General features: G+C 42.4%; 1 protein-coding gene across 2 annotated transcripts in view; it reads left to right on the top strand.

Annotated features, from left to right (window-relative positions):
- Positions 1 to 22,558, top strand: part of PALLD (palladin, cytoskeletal associated protein) — a 275,578-nt gene that overhangs the window by 8,822 nt on the left and 244,198 nt on the right. The gene's annotated exons all lie outside the window — the stretch shown is intronic.

Below are 22,558 nucleotides of genomic sequence, written 5' to 3' on the forward strand. Positions count from 1 at the left end.
CCTCCCATTTCCCCGACCTGCCTTCCAGTCTCTGCCAATGATGGGCAATCTCCAGGTGGCCTACCTCTTCCCACCAATCACCAGCGAACAGCAGGCAGAGACTACAATCACTGTGAATGGAATGTAGAAATAGCATGTATACTTCTGTGCTGCATTGCAAAACTTCTTTCTGCCAAGTCTTCCTCCAGTGGAGAAAGTGTTTGTTTTTTCCATTGGAGGAAGGCTTTGCCACCCTAGTCGGAATAATGAAACAAACACAAGGCTTGGAACTCAAGGGCCACTTTATTAAACATAACATCAACCCTTAATTCGGCAAGGGCCAAAAGAAAGTTGTAGGATCTAACACAACAGAAGGGAGTTGTTTGAACCAACCCAACCAAAAGTTTATGACTTCCTATTTTTAAAGTACCACGGTGGTTTGGAAATTAATGCCTGGCTATCTCTTTTAGTCCACAGAATTATTCCCAATATTATTTTATGGCAATAGAAGATTTTATTTTTCCAAGATAAGAAAGGGATCAGTCAAAACTTCCAAACAATTACAAGAAACCATTTCTTTCTTTTAAAAGTTCCAAAATGTCTATGTAAAATATGACAGTAATGTAACTATTTATTTATTTTATCCAGGGCTTTTTTTCTGGGAAAAGAGGTGGTGGAACTCAGTGGGTTGCCCTTGGAGAAAATCATCACATGGCTGGTGGCCCCGCCCCCTGATCTCCAGACAGAGGGGAGTTTAGATTGCCCTCGTTGCCGCTGGAGCAGCGCAGAGGGTCATCTAAGCTCCCCTCTGTCTGGAGATCAGGGGGCAGGGCCACCAGCCATGTGACCATTTTCAAGAGGTTCTGGAACTCCGTTCCACCGCGTTCCTGCTGAAAAAAGCCCTTATTTTATCTACCTAAAGATCTCACAATTAAGAACACTGTTTCTGTGCTTAGCTATTACCAGGGGTCATTTCGTAGAAAAGGAGCTAGAGGAACTCATTAGCATAGCTAATTAGCATATGCCACACCTCTTGCCATCATTGGAAGTGTGTCATTAGTAAAACTTATTTGCATATGCCACACCCCCTGACATCAAGTATTCTGGCTATTTAGGACCGAATCCTGGCCATTCAGGGCCGAAATTGGGCCCAAAATGGCAAAAAATGGCTAAAAATGGCTGAAAAGAGGCCCAAAATGGTCAGGATCAGGCCACTGATGAGCGGGAGAGTGATCCACCACCCATCAGAGGCCCAATCCGGGCCGTTTCGGCCCCAATCCAGGCCGAAACGGGCCCAAAATGGCAAGAGTCAGGTGGGCGGGGCCACCTGACGTGTGACCTCTTTGGGGAACTGCCGGAACTGTATTCCTGTGTGTTCCCCCTCGAAATGAGCCCTGGCTATTACTTGTCTTATGTGATACAGTAAATTGCTTCTCTTTTTGTACTGAATTTCCTGTTTGCTGAGTGCCAGTCAACAAATGCAAGTACAACAGACATGTGGAGAACGTGTACTGAACTGAACCTTGACGTGTCACTTCTGTGCCTTAAAAGAGTGTGAGGTCAACAGAGTTGTCATGTATTTACATTTTGGCAAGCTTATATTTTTACATTTGCAGCCATTGCTTTTCCATTCTCCCTTCTTTTAATTCAGTGAAACTTATAATCTATACATATAAAAATCAGTTTTAACTTTATGTCACACTGTCCCGAACCTGTGTCATGGTGTCATCGCTGTGTCATCACTGGTACAGCACATTTCATATATTACTTAGAAGCGAGCTCAGATGTTTACTTGAACCTAGTTGGGCCACTGATATCCTTTGTATGTGGCTGCATGATGTATACAGACATGCATAGAAGCCTCGAAATATATATTCCAGGGGTAATGAGAAGGTCTGTATTTCTCTTGAAATTTTGAGTGGCTTGTAAAATGGAACTATTTAGAAAGGCTTTGGGCACTTCCAGATGATTGTTCTGTGGGTGCCTAGGGTCGGAAAATTTTTATGATGGCTATTTTGTTTTCAAGAATTATACTTTGTACTGTTTTTATTGATGTTACCCTGGGCTTTGGGTCCCATTTATTTGGCAGGAAGGCAGGTTTAATAATGGTTTAAATCAAGTAACTCAAATCCTACTATATAAAAGGTTAAGCGTATTCAAGACAACTCACTTCCTACCCTGGTGCACCACCAGAGGGGCACTGCTGTGAGGGAAGCCCAGATGAGGCAGCCAGACCTCCACAGAGTGTGCCACAGCAGGAAGTCCAGGCTGGGATCAGGAGCGGAGCAGGTGGCAATGCCCGCCCACCCCTTCACCCAGCCAGAATCAGGTGCAGAGCAAGAGGCAATGCCCGTCCCCCTTCATGCAGCCGGGATCAGGTGCAGAGGAGGTCGCCATGCTGGCCCCCCGCCTTCATCCAGCCGGGATCAGGTGCAGAGCAAGAGGCAATGCCCGTCCCCCCTTCATGCAGCCGGGATCAGGTGCAGAGGAGGTCGCCATGCTGCCCCCCCCCCCCGCCTTCATCCAGCCGGGATCAGTGACGGAGGAGGAGGGAATGCCTGCCTGCCCATCCTCCCCTTTCTAGAGCCTGTTGTATTTTTCCCCACCATGGCTCTTTGTTGCTAGTAAATAAATAAATGTAAACCCTCTACACACACAAACACATTGTGCCTGTCAGAATGAGGAGCATATGATTAGTGATTATGTATAATTTTACAATATGTTGTTTCTTTTAATAATAAATAAGTTCGTCAGAATCCAAACTATGCTGCTGACACAAAATGTTACAATTATGAGTAAGGCTAAGTTCATAAATGTATGTTTGCCCCCACTCCCAAGTCAAAATAAAAGGCAGACACAATGCTTGAATATAAAAGTGGGCCACTTTATTAATTACAACATAAACTATCAATACAGCAAGTAATCTAACTAGCAGTACAGGTCAAGCCATGGGGTTACCTCAGACCTCCACCTTGACCTGTCTGGGTGAGCCCCTGCTGTCCCGGAGGTGAGCCATCCAACACATCGCTGTACCCAGCTGCCAGGCAAATGGTTCCCCCCTCCAAGCCTACAGCACCTCGCCATAAAGCAGAAGGGCCTTACTTGCACAGGGGGAGCCACACGGCAGTCTTCCCTCACAACTAGCAGCTGTACAGCCTACCAGCCATTCCTGACAGACTCCAATTCCCCACCAATGGGGATGTACCAAGGGGATCACCAATTTTTCCAGAAAACAGTGTTCATAGCTAGGATTTCCAGCTCCAGCTTGAGAAATTCTTGGAGATTTAAGACTGGTGCCATGGGAGGGTGAAAGTTGGGAGAGAAGCTCAGTGGGGATATGTTGTCCTAGAGTTTACCCTCTAAAGTTGCTATTTCCTTCAGGGGAACTGTTATCTGTAGAGTGCAGAACAACTGTAATTCTGGGACAACTCTCAAGTCTTTCCTGGAAGATGGTAATCCTATTCATAGCTCCTGACATAATTTAAAGGAATAAAATCAATCAACTTAAACCAAACAGAATAAAACAGTAAAAAGTCAAATCCCAGCAGAAGAGATATGATTTACAGCAGACCAGGAATCAAAATTAAATAACACAGAATCGGTATAGAAGAGTTTTACCTGCCCCCTGAAGTGAAGGCACTGGCCAGACACCTCATGGGATGGAGTTCCAAAGATGGTTTGCAAGTTGCAACTAGACATGGGCACGATCCAAAAAAAAATCCAATTAAGCCGTTCGTGGATCTGGGCTGCCGCCAAACGCAGGTCACCGATTCTAACCGATCAAGTCTCGTTTCCGGTCCAGAATCAGGAATCAGGGAGGCCAGCGCCCAGGGCAACTGTAGTCAGGCTCTTGCGCGCGCGCTTATGTGCGCACACGCTCTCCTGAGTTGCCCACGCCCACGCAGCAAGCCAGCTGTCCCAGTGCGCTGCGGAGCTAGCGGCAGCGCGAGTGGCTTGGAAGCTCCCCGCGCCGTTCACCTGCCCCGCAAGACAAGGGGTGGCCGGCTTGCCCACGCGCCCCTTGTCCTGGGGAAAGGCGAACGGCGCAGGCCTCCCGCGCTGCCTTTTGCCTTTCCCCAGGACAAGGGGCGGCTGGCTTTCCCCAGGACAAGACGAATGGCGCGGATGGCCTCCCCGCCTCCTGCACTGCCTTTTGCCTTTCCTTTGTGCCCATGGCTTCAGAACACCCCCTTCCCCCTCCCTCCCCTTGGTTGCTGCTCCGTGGTTGGAAGGAAGCCTGCTAATCAAGGAAAGCTGGGCTTCCATTCATGTTTCGAGGGCGACAGAAGGAGGGCAAACACAGCTCATTCCCCTGACACCGTTGCCCCGGGAATAAATTACTGGCACCAGAGTGTCTGCAATTCCGAACAGAAACTGACCCATCCGATCAAGTCCCGAACAAGCAAACTCCCGACTGCTGGATCGGTTGCCATGGACAGAACCGATTAGCTGAATCACAATGGTGCAAACACCAAAATCGGGGGGGGGGGGTTGAAATCGTAATTCAGATTGGGCCCATCTCTAGTTGCAACCCCTAAAAAGGCTTTGCCTTCAGTCCTAATCCACCTATTCCCAAATGGGAAAAACCAAGAAGTGTCTTGAACAGGTGAATGGGTTGATTCACACAGCTCAAATGCCATGAATATAGCTTTCATGTAACTTGATAGGGTTTCATATTTCGTTCTCAGCAGGAAAACTTCAGATATTCAGCTGTGAATTAAATGATACAGTGCTAAGTGTTGAGCTATTGTGTTGATGAGACATTGAAGACTGAATGATGGCATGGTATAGTTGCTGGATTTGGGCTTGAAATAGTATCAAATAGTGCTGGGCTACTCTTTGCCCAGTTTGTAGAAAAAGCTCTTACATATTTCATCAAAATATACCAATTATTTAGATTATTATTATTTATATCCCAGATTATCTTTGAAACCTCTACAGTCTATATGGTTTAGCAATGTGATTTCTAACAATATTTTCCCCAATTTTAGTGAGTGCTTATAAAGAGGCGAAAGTGCTACACTGGTCTGCCAGAATGAAGGCCTGCCATTCAGCCCATGGGAGTTTCCCCACCTCCTCCAAGCTGGAGAGGAACCCTGCCAAACCCCCTTGTGGGCTGGCTACCAGCATTTGACTGTTTGGACTACCAGACCACCACTGAAATACCAATTAGGTTGTGTTTCTGTGCAGCGGATGGGGAGCAAGAAGCATTGTCTGGTCACAGCTCAAGCTGCTGTAGTGCTGCACCAACAGCCACCAGGCTTGCAGCGGCTGTGTCCAGGCCAGTCCTGGACGGTATCTTTTCATTGCACTGTATCTTCTCAAAGTCACTATGATACAGTTAGCCAAAATCTATTTATACCTCTTGCATAGCCATTCTTTCAGAATATTTCAGAGTGTTTTCATTTCACCAAGAGGGGATACAGGAAAAGCTTCAGACTTAGTTCATAAGTGTCACATAGAGAAGCAACAAGAGGTGCTAGGGGCTTACAATGTAAATACTAAGCAGGGTTAAAATATATCTATGGGCTTAGAAAGGTGTAATTCTTAGGACTGCATTGTTAATGGGAGGGGCTGTGCTCAGTGGAAGAGCATCTCTTTGGCATGCAGTGTCCAGCAATGAAATCCTGTCCAGCCTTACCTTTTGGAGCAGGAACACCCTCAGCACAGAGGGATGACGCATTCATCATCAGAGGCCGGGAGCCAGCTGCCAAGGCTGCCTATTATGAGTGGGGAAAGCCCCCTGATACACAGGCACCAAGCCATCTTGCCTGAGAACAACCAGGCCATGTTTCTGGGAGGAGTAGCCCAGCATGGCCAGGCCTGCCAGCCAGGTTGAACCACTGGGCCCAGCCAGTGGGGCAAGAAACCAGAGGGTGTGTGGTTGTTCAGCCAATGTGAGGACAGAGGGGGAGAAACAGTGACAGGAGAGGGGAATTGCCCAAGCATGGGAGAGGCACATCATAGCAGGCGGGACTTCCTGGTGGACAGAGGAAGGGGATTGGTCTACAGATTCAGCCTCAGATAAAAGGGAGCCAGAACCAACCCAATGAGGAGGAGAGTGGTGCTGTCAGTCTGTGAGGTGATAGCAACCACAAGAGTAGAAGGGGACTAAGACAGAGCAACCCTTTCCCTCTCCAAACTAAGGTGTAGAGGTTCACTCAGGATTCAGTGTAAGGCAGGTTCATGTGTGAATGGGATTTTCAGCCTTTCCATATAGTTAGCAAGCAACCAACCCAATTGGATCCCGGATCAGTCTAGCAAATATGGCCAAATTCAAAAGTGCCAATTAAATGCCTTTCTTGCTTATCTAGATAGAGACCATTGCTTCATTGATGGATATATATTGTTCTGCTATTTTTACTTTCAGCTCTTAGATTGACTCATCTATAATATATATAAAGCAAAAGAATGTTAGAAATGATATAAGGAATAGGATAAGTGGATTAAAAAGCATAATAGATAATGTTTATAGAAAACAAATGTTTGTAGAAACAAAGGGAAACTTTGTTTGTATATGGGGCGTTAATTACATATTTAGTGGCTTTCTATATTTGAACTGATGTATCTGTCCTGTGGTGAACCTGTTAAAGATTGATTTCTTGCTGTATCCCCTTCCCCCTTACTATAAAAGCTCAATAAAAATTGATATATAAATAAATAAAAAGTGCCAATTAAATGCCAATTAAAACATTCTCCAGCCCTTCTTCAGCTCTATATGTGCAGATATGAACAGCCTCCAGGGTATTTTTAAATGCACTTGTTTGGAGGCTGTGATATGGTCACAGAGAAAGGTTGATTTACAGCGCCATTTCAACTTTTCTGCACTTTATAATACCGATGTGATTTCAGTCCTTGCATGGCATGATATGCCCAATTATTTCTGTGAAGTGATCAAAGTCACAAAGGATCCTCTGTACGTCTAAAGTGATGCTACACATCACCTCTAAAGTGATGCCCAAGGAAATATGGTTCTTATAAAGAAGAGAGATAGCCATGTTAGGTGTAGTGTAATACAACAAAAGGTATTTTTAGGTCAACAGCCGTGTTTGTTTTTAGTAGAACCTGCAAGATTTGAGTCCAGTGGCACATTAGAGACCAACAAGATTTTCAGGGTATAAGCTTTCCAGAGCTCCCTTCTTCAGATATGAGCAGCCTAAAGGCTCAGGGTGATCTCACTCACAACTAAAGAAGGCATCTTTGACTCTTGAAAGCTCAGACTCTCGAAAGCTTATACCCTGAAAATCTTGTTAGTCTCTAAGGTGTTACAAGAGAAGGTGCCACTGGACTTTTTTTTAAAGCATGAAGTAATCTGATATCCCTGAAATGTGGAAGGCATTGCTGAGGTACTTTTTATGTGGACGCTGATTCATATCTGTACCATCTCATGAGCCAGACAGAGAAAATCTTTAACCATCATTTTCTATGTTATTGAATAACACCAGGGGGCAGAACAAAATTTCACACATGTGTTCCATTTACACACACAGCAGTTAATGTTGAAATGTAAACTTTAAGCAGTTGTTCAGAGCAACAATTAAGAAATCTTCATTTGAAGGCCACCTTAGACCAATATTTAAAGTGTCACACAGGATTTCCGAATGGGGGTTCGCCTTTTTTGCATAATTGTATTAGAATGGAAGGTTACTGTATTGCATAATTGTATTAGAATGGAAGGTCTAACTGGTTACTTTATGAAGCTCATAAAAACGGCTAAATTATCTGTTTTCAGAATCTTCTCTTTAGCTGTACAAATGACATTTTGGATGAATATGAGGGGAAGGGGTTTGCAAGAATCTTCCAATAAATTCTCCGTTATTCCATTCAAAATACTCCAGAATTGATGAAAGAACAGCCATTTTGTGGCTATTGTTAAATTATATGTAGTAGCAATAGGTGGCACTGCAAGGCAGGATATAATTGTGTTTTTCAATATAGCTTTAGGAATGAGTCTGAGGAAAAGAAAATATGCATTGACTATATTGTGTCCACCGGAACATTCGTAAATCCTTCCCTAAGGGTCCTCTTCAATTGACTCGTGCTAAAAATGAAGCAAAAACTTAATGTTTAAATTAATTCAGATCACATTCTTAAACATACATGAAATAGCAATACAAAATAATAAACCTCCATAATTCATAGTGCTGCATTTGAAAACTTGAGTCACAGTAAGCATGCCCATTCAATTTGATCAAATTTATGTGTGCTCAGGTTTGTGACATTCATCTATTTTTGTTGTCATCCATTTATAATCCCAAGGCATTGGTCAGCTTTAACTTTGGGAAACCAAAACTGGTTTGAATCTGGTCAGTGCTTGGATGGCAGACTTATAAATAAGTGCTTGGCCGGCATTGTGTTTTGATTTAGTCACTCAGTCCTTGTTTATCTGCATTTTCCTCTTAGCTTTTAAAAAAAGTTGGTAAAGAAATTAAAAATGATGCCACACTGGTTTGTCAGAAGAAGATTTATTTATTTATTTTTATTTATTTATTTATACGTTCAATAGCCTGCTCTCACTGCAAGCAAGATAATATCAATAGATAAATATTGTACATCTGTAGACATATCTCAGGCAGTCTAGATACACAGTCTTTTCCAGAACTCAGGTTGTTCAGTGTGATGGTTCTCAAAGTGATTAGATAATTCTGACATCAGAACCACTGAGCAATGTTGTACAAAAAAACTTAATACTGTAGTATGTGTTGCTCTTCAAGCTGAGTGTGGGAGGAAAAGGGATCTCCCCGCTCCCCGCTCCCCGCCCATTCTATGGAACAACCCTGGGGCTGCCATAAAATTTGGTAAATACATGTTAAGTGGCAAGTTCTCCATAAATGAAGATACATTGTTAAAAGGGAGTGTTTGGTAAAAGGTGATGTTATGGGGTTGAGATTTCTCTTCCAAGACCTGCACTTAACAAGAAGTAATGTCTTGATTGTTCTTCTCAACGGAACTTGGGAAATGTTTGGGCTGATTCAGACATGCATGTACATCTCTTGTTATTTCATCACTTGATGACTCACACAGCTCAGTGCAGCAGCAGCTACTGTGGTGGTTCAGTGGGGGGCTACCAGCTTCTAGAGATGAGCACCACTGCGGAGGACACTGAAAGGTACAGTGGTGTGGTTCATGGAATCACAGTGCTGCTTCCTCAGCATCACGCAAGCACTGGCTGCCAAGGAATTACTGCACTTGGTGTAGCACATCAATGCAACACCCCCAGTAAGAGGGCAGCACTCAGCAGAAGAAGCAGGAGGCTCTTTAGAGAACTACCGCATGAGCAGTTACTGGAATGAACTGTTTGCTTCCATTGAGAAATAATGCATTCTAAGCGGTAAAAGCTTCATCTGTCTTGACTGTATAACACACACAAATGTCCATTTTGTGCTGCAGTCACTGAATGTTTAACATGTGTGAAGTCCCCACCCGTAGACTGATGTAGTATTCCAATATAATAAAAAGGAGCTTAAAGGGACACATTGGGAAAGCTTTATGTTTAGCATGGCAGCTGGCACAATTTACAGTTTTCATTATGATGCAAGGAGTTCTCACCTAAACAGTAAAGAAACTTTGTAAATCCTTAAGCTCTTTAGCAAACATTGTCTGTGGTAATCAAATGCTATTAAATCTTATTGTTCTTTTTTGACTGAATACAATTCATTTCATTTCCTTCCAAACATCCCAGGTTAGCTGCCAGGAACTATATGGGAAAGCAGGATATAAATGTTTTAATAAATCAGTAAAATAAATTAATAAATAACCAGGACAACTGTGATGTTTGTGGGGATATATCAAGATGGGTAGCTGTGTTTGTCTGTAGAAGTAGAAAAGAGCAAGAGTCCAGTAGCACCTATAAGACTGACAAAATTTGTGGTAGGGCATGAGCTCATTTCTTCAGATACTAAAGTATCAAAATAGCAGACTCCAGTAGCACCTTTAAACCAACTTTATTGTAGCATAAGCTTTTGAGAGCCACAGCTCTCTTCGTCACATGCATCTGACGAAGAGAGCTGTGGCTCTCAGAAGCTTATGCTGCAATAAAGTTGGTTAGTCTTAAAGGTGCTACTGGACTCTTCGCTATTTTGCTACTGCAGACTAACACAGCTAACTCCTCTGGATCTAAAGAAGTATCTTAAGCTGTGACTCACAAAAGCTCATACCCTACCACAAATTTTGTTAGACTTATAGGTGGTACTGGATTCTTCCTTATTTCTACTGTGATTTTTGTGACAGCCATTTCCCAGGAAAACTCCACCATCTAAATCAGGGAATCCCTGACATGGTGCTCATGAGTGCCCAGCAACACCTTTTCTGGTGCCCACTAAGTGTTTTTAGAAAGTGGGTGGGGCTGGGTAGATCTTTGTCTGGCAAGGTTTATGATTGGCTGACGGAGATTTGATTGGCTGTGCAGATCTTTAAACATGTTGCTTCAGCAACAGGTGCCATCACAGCACAAAGATCTTCATTGTGTGACTGAAGGCAAGCTGTGGCAGCCATTGTATGCTGGCTCTGCCTCTTGGGGCAGCCATTGTGTGGCAGGCATTTTGTGGCTGTGCCTACTATATTTTTTCAGAATTCCAAAGGCACGTGCATACAGGCTCAAAAAGGTTGAGACCATGATCAAAAAGCACCAATTTTAATGTAGCAATTATAGACCCTGAAACATGATATGTTGTCCACATGTGCCCCCTTGTGCTTGCTCTGGGATTTGTTGCCCAAACATGCTGAGATTTTTTTTCCATGCTTGGTATAGTGGTTAAGAGCAGCGCCGGATCCAGACGTGCGGACGCCCGGGGCAAACCTTGCCTGGCCGCTCCACGTGCACGCTGCGCGCGCACACTCCCAGAGCTGCGTGATGATGTCACTTTTGTGATGTCATCACACAGGGCGGGAGCCATGCACGGCAAGCCGGCCACTCCAGTGCCCGGTGAGCCATGGAACTGGCAGCGGCACGGGCGTGCGCTGGGGCGGCTGGCTGGCTTGTCGCGTGCGCAGGACCTCCCAGCCCTGCACTCAGCCACCCCGCTCGGCAAGCCAGCTGCCCCAGTGCACACTCTCACTGCCGACAGCTCCACAGCTCACCAGGTACTGGGGTGGCCGGCTTGCCACATGGCCAGCTGAGCACAGGGCTAGGAGGCCCTCCGCACAGTTAGCGTGCCCCGCTGCCCTGTGCCACCCGTGCAGCAAGCCAGCCACCCCAGCACACAGTGAGCCGCGGAGCTGGCGGCGGTGACGGCTTGCGCTGGGGCAGCTGGCTTGCCGCACTGGTGGCTGAGCGCAGGGCTGGGAGGTCCTGCACGCGTGGCAAGCCAGCCAGCTGCCCCATCGGCGGGGCTGATGAGGGTCTCCCAACCCAGTGCTCAGCCTCCCGGGCGGCTGGCAGCCATGCCCGGCGCCCCCTCTTTGGCAGCGCCAGGGGCAGGCTACCCCCCCTGCCCCCCTCGATCCGGCCCTGGTTAAGAGCACGGGACTCTAATCTGGAGAGCTGGGTTTGATTCCCCACTCCTCCACTTGAAGCCAGCTGGGTGACCTTGGGCTAGTCACAGCTTCTCAGAGCTCTCTCAGCCCCACCCACCTCACAGGGTGTTTTGTTGTGGAGATAATAATGACATACTTTGTAAACCACTCTGAGTGGGCATTAAGTTGTCCTGAAGGGCGGTATATAAATCGAATATTGTTGTTGTTATGGGAACGTGATTCCACTTAGGACCATGGCATACAAGGACAGAGTGTTAAGGCTGCACCGTTTTCCCGACCTGAAACAGCTCCAGGAAGCTGCTATTTGCCCCATTGGAGAAATTTACATGTATAACCAATCAGTACACATATAACTTCTTTTTTGAGGATGTTTGGTGTTCATCAGTAGTGCTAGATGAGCACACCCACACTATTATTGCACATATCATATACACCAGAATATCCTGCAACATTTCACAGAACAGAGCAGGGGCAGGAAAAGAGTCTAGATGCCCAGTAGCATGGCATAGTAGACAGTGATGAGGGAGGCCAACACAGTCTAGATCCAAACATGCTGCAGCAGAAAACGGGAACTCAGGAAGCAGTTCTGGGCTTATGCAGATTGCCTTTTTCTCTGTGAAATGCATCTCTTGCCTCCTTATGCATCTGGAATTCAGGAGCAATTTGCCTCTCAGAGTCTCTCTACACAAGACATCTCACATGAGTAAGATCAAGTGAAAGATCTTAACATTTGCTCTCCCATTGTGGATTCATATGCAGTGCTAGGGAAACAAAGTACACTTGGATATAAGGCTGCACAGAAAGGAAGTCACGTGAGCATCCCTGCATAAGATGTCTTGGGCTCACAGCATGCACTTAGTCCACGGTTTTCAGGAGGAGAGTTGATCCCACAGTCCTTGTCTGCCCCCCAAATTCCAGTCCTGGGTTTCTATCCCATATATACATTCAATTCCATGAGTCATGAAAGAAGCATTTGCATTTTAATTCTGTTTTTACATTTTTTATATTCTGAAATGACACAATGACCCAGACTGAGGCTTTTATTTCAGGCTCTCAAACAGCCCTCACTTTTTTGTTGCTCTTTTTGCTTAACATCACTTGAAGAAGAGTCCCACAAACCTCGTTGATTATTGTGTAACATTGTGGTTGGTCCTAAGAAATTATGCTGTTGATTTTTATGGATCAATACAGCTGCAAGCATTTTATTAATAGACCCATTTATATAAAGATTTATTTTCCTAGTCTTTTTATTGCAAAATCATGCATGATTTCCCCCAAATCCATTTATCTTTTCATACTCAATAGATAAAATAGCTAAGTGGGATAAATGTTCTTGCCCCATAGTGGAATGCCTGCAGTTTTTGATGAGTGCTTGCCTATGTAAATTTCTTCCTTGGAGAAACTTACAAGGATGTTAGAAACAAGCATGTATGAATAATGTTTTTAAAGTTTCACCTGATGTATCACAGAAATTTAATCTAGACTTTGCATACAGTAACCAGGGCCAAAAAAGTACAAGACCAGCTTTGTGTGCACATTGTGGCTCACAAGTAATTCTCTCCCACAGCTGCCTTTTTCCTACCAGCTAGTAAACTGCCCCTGTAATTTGGAACAGCTTTAGAAAATCCTCCAGGTCGGGATAATGAGCATATGTTGATCACATGACTAAAGAAGATTTTAGCTTCCTACCCAGTTATAATTAGTTCAATTTTTAGAATGTGGTTGTCCTCATATTACAGTAAGACCGGAACTCTAACCCTGTGCCAGATCATTCAGTTGTTCACCACATAAGTAAGGGTCTTTGTTCTATTCTCTGAAGAGAACCAAAATTCCTGACACTGGAAATCTAGTCCCCAAATTCATAAGGAAACAGAATTCCTTCTCTTTTGCCTTGCCCACATCAAGTCGGAATGCAAGTTTAGGGAGGTCACAGCCTGTGTACACTTACATGGGGGTAAACTCCATTGTATGTAGTGAGATCTGTTTCTGAGTCGGCATGCATAGAATTGCAGCATAAATGTTTGGAGCTGGGCTTCACCAGTACCCCCTTCAAACTTCTTTTCTAGGTGTCTCTGAAGTCCTGACAACTGTAAAAACCTTCACGAGGAGCAAACCATCATGCATAATCAGAACTTTATTTTATAAAAGAAAAATATTGGCTATATGTCTATGTAACCTTATGCTGTCCTGTGTAAAGTAGTGAGTATTGTCCATGTTGCACATTCTTTTTTCACATTACACATTCTTGCATATCCATAGTAATTGTTCAGAAATCTGATTGTAATCAAATACCCTGCATTTAAAAGACACTTAGCAGTTATCTGCATTTCAGTTAACTCAGTGTGTCATCTGTAGATTTCTTTTTGCCTGGTTTCTTTGTGGTTTCATTGCAGTACTGCTATCCAATAGATTTAACAAAAAAAGAAATAGATTGCTGATGCTCTAATCTGACAATCGTAGGCATATTTGGCAACTTTCACAGATCACTGCTTCTAATTTTCAATGGTAGTCTAAATGGAATATCCTAAGTACAGATGATCTGCTCTTGAAATTGTAGGATTCTGCTAGCAGTGGGAATGTGGGAGGGGAAAGTTCTTAGCAAAGAACAACACTTGGAATTAATCTTAGTGATAGAACTGCAGTTGTTACTTATAGGTTACTATGTGTTTTTTTCCCCTCGAGGGTGTAGCTTGATTGACTATTATCTTATTTCCCCTAAATTATTCACTTTTGCTGATAATTTACAGATGGGGCCTTACCTCAGCAGGGACCACCTACCGGTTACACTCTTCTTGGTGGGTTTGTCAGGGGAATCATTTCCAGAACATCAGGCTTCCCTCTTGAGGGCCCAGAATATACCCTGACCAGTCCGATGGAATGTAGAACGAAAATGTGAACTTCCGGTTTGGGATCCATGGAGGTCTGAAGCAGCTCCATTTGCGGAGCTGACCGGACTGCCGTTTTAAGCGGCCGGCAGGGTGAAAATAGCCCGCGGCCGACTGCTCTCAGGCGGAGAGCAGGCAAAGAACGCTCGAGACCCTAGGGTGAGTTAGATCTCGGACGAGGGGGGGGCTCTACACAACGGGTCCCCTCCCGATCCTTGAGGTCCCATCCTGCGACGGGTCGGCTACAATCTCTGCGGCAGTTCTGGGGCCAATTCGGCTGGCATAAGACCTACATACCCAAGCTTCGATTGGGGGAAGAAGCGGAGAGGAGAAGTTAAAATCGAAACAGCGATTACAACCCGAGAAAAGTGAAGGAGAAGGTAAAGATCACTATCTTCTGATACGGGACAGATTGATAAAAGCAGAGAGGAAAAAAAGTAGATTTTTAAACTGCAACAGACTAATGAAAAGGAGGGGAAGATTCGGCAAGAGTTGTATTTGAAAAGAGACTAAGTTTAAAGAAGTTATTAAAGAAATCGGACTATTGTTTTGAATACTTGCGGTTATGGAGCTGTGAGAAAAAGACACCATCGCGAGATCTGCTGTGGGAAGTTGGGAGACAGGAAGTGCGTAACAACAATAGAGTGGCTGGAGAGAAGCGGCCCTTGCTGGAGGGCAGGAAGAAGGGAATCGCCATCTTTGAAAGGGGAAGGGTCGCGGCTTCAGCGGAAAAGGAAGTAGGCCATCTTGGATTACAAAATCATAGAGAGACCATAGAGAAAAGACGCCCGACATTTTGGACTCTTTAAAAACTAATTTATGCAAGAAGACCGGGACATTTGAAATAAAAAAGGTATTAAATTTAACGCTACGGAGTTAAGGAAGAGAGCGGACTCGTGGGAGCGAGCTAAAGCAAGCCCCACGATGTCGAAAAAAGAGTGGCAATCGGCAATAGAAAACCTGGACAAAAAACTTTTAGAGGTGATTAAAGAATTCAAAGATATGAAATTGGAGCTGATTAAAGAGGTTAAACAGACAGTAAAATCGGAGCTGTCAGAAGTAAAATCGGAGCTGTCAGAAGTGAAGAAAGGTATGGAAACAATACAAAATGAATTACAAGGAACGCAGCAGAGAGTTAAAACAGTAGAAGGAGCGATGGAGAATTTAGCAGACACGCAACAAACAGAGATGAGACTGATGAGGGGAAGAATGGCGGTTGCAGAAAGTAGACACATGGAGAAGCAGCTGAGATTTCGCGGTCTGCCGGAGATGGAAGGAAAGACAGCGCAAGAACAGATGACGGAGGTGTTAGCTGAATACCTGGGGAAGGAGGAGGAGGAAGTTGTGGCTATCCTTGATGTGGCATATCGCGTAAACTCGAGAATTGCAACCCAGAGGAAAGTACCAAGAGATGTGATTGTGCAATTTACAACACGAAACATGAAAGAGAAGATTGTGACTAAACAGTTTCAAGACCCATTGGAGATCGATGGCAAGACAATTATCATAATGAAGGAATTACCCAGATCAGTGTTATTGGATCGGAAAAAATATAAAGCGCTAATCCAGATGTTGAAGGACATGAAAATCAGGTATAGATGGGAGCTTCCAGAAGGTTTGTCCTTTGAATTTGGAGGTGCCAAAAAGCGCATTAGATCTGAGCGGGAGATGGAGCGATTTATAAGGGACAATGAAAAAGACTTACCAACAAGACTATGAGTATGGAGTGTAAAGTCATATCTTGGAATGTAAATGGACTAAATTCACCGAACAAGAGAAAAAATATCTTCCACTGGCTATTAAAACAAAAATGTGATATTGTTTGTTTGCAAGAGACCCATATTCGAAAGCAGGATGTAAAATATTTAAAATTGGGAAAATTGGGCAAGGAATTTGTAGCGGCCTCAAGTAAGAAAAAAAGAGGAGTGGTGGTGTATATAAAAGAGGAGCTACAGCCAAAATTTGTAATGAAAGATGTGGAAGCCAGATTTATAGCAGTGGAATGTACTTGGAACTTAAAGAGAGTGTTGGTAGTCGGAGTTTATGCAAAAGAAAGCTTCTTTGAGGAGTTGAGGAACCAATTAGACGATCTTTCATATGACCAGATAATTCTTGCTGGAGACTTCAATGGAGTGACGGACTTGGAATTAGATAAAAAGACAATAACGGCACAAAAGAAAAGAGGATTATTACCAAAGCTCTTTTTTGAGTTGACTCAACAGGAGACTCTTGAAGATGTATGGAGAAGAGAACATCCCAAAACCAGACAGTTTACTTTTTATTCTGCAAGGCACTCTACATTATCAAGAATTGATATGATCTGGGCCTCAAAAGACTTAGCGTTATGGACTAAGGAGGTAGAAATAATGCCGATGGTAGGCTCAGATCACAACCCAATTATGTGGAAATTAGGGAAAAGGAGAAAAAGGAAAGCATGGAGAATAAATGAGGACTTGCTACAGGAAGGAGAGAATATGGAGATACTGAGAAGAGAGACAAAGTTCTTCATACAATACAACGTGAATAAAGAAGTACCAACTGGTAAAGTTTGGGATGCTTATAAGGCGGTCATAAGGGGCATACTGATGGACTTAAATGGTAGAGCAAGAAAGAAGAAAGAGGAGAAAAGACAAGAGATTGAGGAGAAAATAAAAGCCAAAGAAACACAGTTAAAAAAGAGACCAGGGAAAAAGAAATTATATCAGGAAATTAAAATACTTCAAGAACAGCTAACAGCAATGAGTAACAAAGAATTGGAGTGGAACCTTAAAAGACTGAACCAGAAAGCGTTTGAAGGTGCAAATAAACCTGGGAAGTACCTGGCATGGCAATTGAAGAAGAGAAGGGAAAAGAAAATAATAAATAAAATTTGTGAAGACAACAAAACGTATTTGGAACAGACCACCATCAGTAGAGCCTTTTTTAAATTCTACGCTAAGCTGTACAATAAGAAAGAAGTAAATAAAGAATCAATAGCGTTATATTTGGAGAAAATGAAACTTCCAGAAATCTCGGAAGTTTGGAGAAATAAATTGAACAGTGATGTAACGGACGAGGAAATAAGTAAAGCAATACAATCTGCAAATTTAGGAAAGGCGCCAGGGCCAGATGGACTTACGGCTAAATTTTATAAGACAATGGCCAACGAACTGGCACCATTCCTAAAAGAGGTGATCAATGGAGTTTTAAGGGATCAAAGGATTCCAGATACCTGGAGTGAAGCGAACATATCATTGATCCCAAAAGAGGGCCAAGACTTGACTAATGTGAAAAATTACAGACCTATATCGTTACTTAACAATGACTATAAAATTTTTGCGAAGATATTGGCGGAGAGACTGAAGGGGTGGCTCTCGGAAGTTATAGAGGAGGAACAAGCAGGCTTTTTGCCAGACAGACAAATAAGAGACAATTTAAGGACAGTGATTAATGCTATTGAATATTATGACAAGCGTTGTGACAAAGAGGTTGGTTTCTTCTTTGTTGACGCTGAAAAGGCGTTTGACAATTTAAACTGGGACTTTATGTTTGCCACTATGGAAAAGCTACAATTGGGAGAAAGATTCATCAGAGCAATTAAGGAAATTTACAGAGACCAGACTGCAGCAATTGTGGTGAACGATGAAGCGACCAAGAAATTGACTATAAGTAAAGGAACAAGACAAGGTTGCCCGTTGTCTCCACTGTTGTTCATTTTAGTATTGGAGATCCTGATGATACAAATACGACAAGACGAAGAAATTCGAGGAATAAAAATAAAGGACTATTCATACAAGGTCAGAGCATTTGCGGATGATATAATGTTAATTGTAGAAGACCCATTGGAGAACATGCCAAAAGTGATAGATAAGATTAAGGAGTTCGGAGACCTGGCAGGTTTTTATATTAATAAAAAGAAGTCAAAGATATTATGCAAAAATATGACTAAGCAGAAACAACAATTGTTAACGGAAATAACGGACTGTGAAGTAACAAGTAAGGTGAAATATTTGGGAATTGAACTGACTGCAAAGAATATAGACTTATTTAAAAACAATTATGAAAAACTATGGATTCAGATAGAGAGAGACTTGATTAAATGGAATAGGTTGAATCTGTCATGGTTGGGTAGGATTGCAGCAGTTAAGATGAATGTGTTACCAAGAGTAATGTTTTTGCTACAGACAATACCAATCATCAGAGACTCTAAACAATTCGAAAAATGGCAGAGGAAGATATCAGATTTTGTATGGGCAGGCAAGAAGCCTCGAGTGAAAATGAAAGTTCTACAAGACGCAAAAGAAAGAGGCGGAATGCAACTGCCCAATCTGAGACTTTACCATGATGCAATCTGCCTAGTGTGGCTGAAAGAGTGGATGACGTTAAAGAACAAGAAATTACTAGCCCTAGAGGGATACAAAAAAATATTTGGATGGCACGCATACCTATGGCATGATAAAGTAAAGGTGAACTCGATGTTCCTGCATCATTATATACGGAGAAGTTTATATACAATCTGGAAGAAGTACAGAACTTATCTACAAGAAGGAACCCCTTTGTGGGTAGTTCCATATGAGGTGATAGATCCGAGAGCTGTTGATAATGAGCAACAATGTTTAACTTACAAAGAAATTACTAGAACTGAAGCATCTAAACTCAGAATAAAGACGCAGGAGGAACTATCACCTTATTATGACTGGTTCCAGTACAGACAGATTAGAGATTTATACAACTCGGACTCTGTAAAGGGAGGTGTACGAATAGAGAATTCGGAACTAGAGCAGACCCTTCTTAAAGAGGACAAGAAAAGAATATCTAAGGTATACCAAGTACTGTTGAAATGGTATACTGAGGATGAGATAGTTAAAACACAAATGGTGAAATGGGCTATAAATTTTAATAAAGAAATAACAATGGAGGCATGGGAATACTTGTGGAAGACTACAATGAAGATAACGACATGTACGAGCATTAAAGAGAACATTTACAAAATGATTTATCGTTGGTACATGACACCAAAGAAGATTGCGCTAGGGAATTTGAACACTTCTAATAAATGCTGGAAATGCAGGAAGCATGAGGGCTCCCTCTATCATATGTGGTGGTCGTGTGAGGTAGCTAGGCAGTACTGGGGGGAAATAATAAGAGAAATGAGTGAAATTTTGCAATTTCAAGTAAATAAGAACCCAGAACTCCTGCTACTAAACTTGGGAATGGAGGGAATTCCAGCTCATCATAGGACGTTGATATTTTACATGACGGCAGCAGCCAGACTTTTGTATGCGCAAAAATGGAAAGTACAAGAAGTGCCAACTATTGAAGATTGGATACACAAATTGCTGTACATGGCAGAAATGGACAAGATGACAAGAAAACTGAGAAATCTGGACTCAGGGCAGTTTAACACAGACTGGGAGAAGCTGAAACAATATTTGGAGAAGAAATGGGAGGTGGGAGGAGAACTGTGGCAGTTTGAGAACTACTGAAGTATAATAAAATGTAGAGGGGGGTGACTTTACCGGGGGGGAGAAGAGATAAACATGAATCTCTAAGCAGTTAGGTTTATAGATTGATATATATAGATTAACAAATAGAATATCGATAGAAAATAACTAACCATAAGGGTTAACTATAAGGACTGATTAACTAATAATATTTTCTTTCTGGTAAGATTTGTATAATGTACCAAATTGAATATGTTTACCTGAAGATATATATGAGTTAAGTTGATTGATTATATAATGACAGTAATATAGATCTACTATTGAAGGGGAATAGAAATACTAATGTAATTAAATATAACTAAAACAGAAAGAAGAAGATAGAATGTAACACATAGAGTATAAGTCAAATTGTTTGATTTATATGAATGTATGATTTATATGGTTTATGATCTATAGAAATATTTGAAATCTGAACTATGAAAAATGGGATAAATTGTTTGTCCAATATGGAAATAAGGACTCATAGTTAGGGTACAGAGTTTTAAAAATAGTTAAAGAAGTATTGCTTAGAATAGAGGGAGAATATACATTTGTTAGATAGAGGAATTTAAAAGGAGTAAGGGAAAAGGGACAAAGGGTTGGAAAACTGTTGGAAGTCAACAAAAAGGGGGGGAAAGGGAGGGGGTTAGAAATTGGAAAATGGGAGAATTGATTGTAATGTGAAAATAATTGATCCTAACCCAATAAAAAATTTTTCAAAAAAAAAAAAAAAGGAATGTAGAACGAAAATGTGGCCGCTCTTTTAGATTTTTTGAAATGTATTACCCATCAGGATGCTTCCTCGGAATTTCTTTGGGGAATGTTGGACAAGGTTGTGGGACTACTGAAACCAGTCCCTTCTAGAGACCTAAGGATGAATAGAAATAAATTTTGCTTGGTAGTAATAAATGGTTTGACAAAGAATGCCTTTATGTTGGCTCACTTTAATTCACTCCCAATGGCGGAATTATCTGGCTGTTTTGGAAGGATCCCATTAGCTGATAGTCTTTGCAGCTGCGACACAGGGAATCTCAGCGCCATGCACCATTGTCTGTTGGATTGTCCAAAATTCCACAGGTATACAACTATGTCTGTTTCCCCCTTTTTAAAGGATCTAGTCTGCCTCCCAGCCCATTATAAGTTACAGATTCTTTTGGCTGGAAGTGATCGTAATACCCTGGCAGTAGCCACATTTTCCCCTATGTAATTAAATTTAATAGATAGCCAGATCTGGACAACCCGGTGTTTTAGCTGTTATTTGTCATTACCATTATCATTATTTGCTGTTATTACTATCATTGCTTCTTTGTTGTTCTGTTGTTGAATTATTGATGCTCAAGACTGTAATCGTAAGAACAGAGAATAAAAAGTGAAATTGTAGGATTCCGCTAGCAGCGGGAATGTGGCGAGGGCGTTCTCAGCAAAGAATAACACTTGGAATCAATCTAAGTGGTAGAACTGCAGTTGTTACTTATCAGTGCTCATAATTCTATGTGGTGCTATACCAAGCCATTATACATTATTGTGTTCAGTCAGTTTTTGACATGTATTGTTGCTTGCTCATTGGCAAAATGGCATCTTGGCCTACTTAAAATTCTTGGAGGCAAATGTTGTGATTGAATAACCATTTTTCGATGGCACATTTTTGTGGTATGAAATGCATTGCTTTATAAATATTAATGTGGGTCCTGTGCAATTAATGTGGTAAAACTATCACTTTAAACCACGATTTGGTGAGCCAAAATGTTTCAAAGGATCCACGAGACGTCTAAAATGTTTAAAATTAGCGTGTTGGTGGTTTTGTAAGTGAGAGGAAGAGACAGCGAAATGGAATTGTTGGCATATGGGACTGGGAACTATTTTTACATCTGAAAATTTTGGGGCATTGGTTTCTGGTTTATATAATAAACCATAATAATAATTTTAGGAGAGTAACTGTGTTAATCTGTAATAGTAGAGCACAATTAGTGTTCAGTAGCACTTTAGAGGTCAACAAAATTTTCTAGGGTATAGGAACAGGCATGCATCTTCATCAAGCTAGACGTAACAGGGATAACCACTGTTTAGCCATTGTTTAACCATAAGTATGCCCTGTTAATGTATTTATTGGAGAGTGTGGCAGTTTTATTTTTACACCAAAAAAGGGAATATAGAGTAACTGAATTTTCCACTCTTCTTACCTTAACTGCTTCCGGCTGTTTTCTTCTAGCTCATTTTTGGTATCAGAGTGGGAAAACAGTGGTTGGAGCAACACAGGTGGGGAAAATAAGGCAGGGATGGGTGGAGTCAGTTTCTATGTGTGACCTTTTATGTTAAAATAACTCCACTTTAAATATAAATAAACAGGGCTTTTTCTGGGAAAAGAGGTGGTGGAACTCAGTGGTGGAACTCAGAACCATACAATGATGTCACTTTGGGTCAGCTGGAACAAGGGGGAAGTTTTTTAAAGTTTAAATTGCCCTCGGCAAAAAATGGTCACATGGCTGGTGGCCCCGCCCCCTGATCTCCAGACAGAGGGGAGTTTAGATTGCCCTCAGCACTGAGCGGCATGGAGGGCAATCTAAACTCCTCTCTGTCTGGAGATCAGGGGGCGGGGCCACCAGCCATGTGACCATTTTCAAGAAGTGCCGGAACTCCGTTCCACCACGTTTCAGCAGAAAAAAAAGCCCTGTAAATAAATATATAAACAGATACATAAGCAAAGGGGATCATGATCATGAGACCCTTTTAATTGCTAGAATAAACCATGCATAAGGG

This window comes from Eublepharis macularius, chromosome 10 (assembly GCF_028583425.1).
Source record: "Eublepharis macularius isolate TG4126 chromosome 10, MPM_Emac_v1.0, whole genome shotgun sequence".
NCBI lineage: Eukaryota > Metazoa > Chordata > Lepidosauria > Squamata > Eublepharidae > Eublepharis > Eublepharis macularius.